We start from the raw sequence: 2,153 nt of genomic DNA, 5'->3' as shown, positions 1-2,153 counted from the left end.
ATCATGTACAAGTTGTTGCCTGCAATAACATTTTGCAAGTAACCTATTAAAATTCCCTTGAGTTTAAAAGGTTTCTTCATTTAATTACTTACAATATAAAGCAGCAATAAATTATGTTTGAGTGATAATCTCTTCATCAAGAAGAACACTAGAAAGCAAATGCTTCTCAATGGGGAAAGGTTGGCAGCAGCTTCTGGATTTGTGTAATTAAGACCTGGACTTGCTGGTCAGCGTTTCCCAACTGGCAGACTCCCAGCAGGGAATTAAACCAGCAGATTCTAGCTCAGCACGAATTCTGTGGGGTTTGTTCAGCTCTTGCGAATGGAAGTTACCGTTATTCCTGAACATACCAAAGGAATAGCCAAAGAAAAAACTTTTCTAAGGTAAGGAGTATGAACACACAGGCACAAAAGTAAATAATTATTTTTTTTAAAAAAAAGATAATTCAGTTTGAGAGAGAGATATATCATCAAAGTGTCATGATTGTATTGCAGACAGGGAATGAATAGAACAAATAAGTGGAAACCTGAAAGTACCAACTTCAACTCAGAGAAAATATATTGAGCTTTTCTTAGTCAAATGTAAACAGGCTCCTGCATGGTGTTATACTAAAATAACTTTGATGGTATACCAAATTGCTAATTATAATTGTATACTAATTTTTTTTTTTAATACTAAAAAAATTTTTTTTAATACTAAAAGAATTTTGATGGTAAGCTTTACAGTACTTTTGCAGTGAACAAGTAGTATTATTTCACAAAGGAAGAAATAAATACCAAGAAGACCACATGCTTGTTCTATCTTTCAAAAGAAGATGGAACTTAAAATTTGTGGCTTCTGGCCTTGTACTGCAAGACAGAATCATCTTTCCTCTTTCCTAGTTGAGACCTAAAATCAATTATCTTTATTGTATGTTTGATGAAATACCTGTTTAAGTCTCATTAACCTCTATTTGAATGCAATGATTCCAATGTCACACAGACTTATTAACTGAAGTCAAACTATGCCATAATTCAAACTGCATCTGACCAACTAATGTGTCGTTATTGCCCAGTTCTGTAGTATTGTGGCAGTGGCATATTTATTGTGAATTACAAGATACATGGAGTTTTGAAGCAGTTTCTAGATTATTGGTAAGACAGCAGCCCGCCACTTACACAACCACCATTGTGGTATGATATCAGAAAAGGTAACAAAACTTAACATAAGGATGGTGAGGCTGAATATGCATATTTCATTTTACCCTTTTAGTCCTTTAAATGTGATCATTCTACTCTGTGAAGCAAAGTATAACACCAAAGTGAGAAATTTCTTCTACAACTTTACATTCAGTACCATTGCTATTAATTTAAATACATTTTATATTTATTCCATTAGCTTAATTTTATGTCCAACTAGGCAGCAAATACTAGGGTGTTGTTTTCTATGTGTAAAATTCATAGTTAGTTCATATCGAACTTCTTGCTGTCACCTTCACTTCCTTAGGCTTTCCATGTCCCTGCTTCCCGTTCCTTTTCCTTTCCCCAAAGCTACTTGCATCGTTTCATGATATCCCGAGACTTGCCAACGCGCAGCTAGCATAAGCTATGCTTGCTTGCTAGATAGGGAGAGGACAGCAAGATACCTTTTTTAGCAGAACTGCTTCACTCTCAAAATTGCTAGAGGTCATTACCAGCAGGTAGCTGGTGGTGTAATCACTTGATGTGAATGTGGCTAAAGGCACTTTCTTCAACTAAGCTGGACATTAAACCATCGTGACTGGGGGATTTGGCTCAGTGTGCCCGTTCCATAACGCAAGTGGTTTACTATTAACAGGAATGTTGAAAGGTCCCTCATTTTGCTCTGGAATTGCCTGTCTCTTCTCCAGGAGCATTTGGGATAGAAGATTTCTAGCTTGCAAAGGATTTTTAACAGGCTCTGATATTTGGGAATTGTTCAAGTGGAATGTTTCTTCAAATCATTCTGCTAGCATTGCTGAGGTATTTTTCTGTCTGGTTTTATTTTAGTTTGTTGGGTGTTTTTTTAGGAAGGATCAAAAATTACCTACTTCTAAATTGCTAGATGAAGGAACATAGGCATTTCTTTGACTTATATGAGCAGCAGCGTGCAATGTAAGATTCATAATATGTAGATTCCAAGCTTTGCCTATCATT

The sequence above is a fragment of the Platalea leucorodia genome, assembly GCF_965183815.1.
Source record: "Platalea leucorodia genome assembly, chromosome: 1".
NCBI classification, from domain to species: Eukaryota; Metazoa; Chordata; class Aves; order Pelecaniformes; family Threskiornithidae; genus Platalea; species Platalea leucorodia.
The sequence above is the reverse complement of the archived record's forward strand: the minus strand, read 5'-3'. Positions refer to the sequence as shown.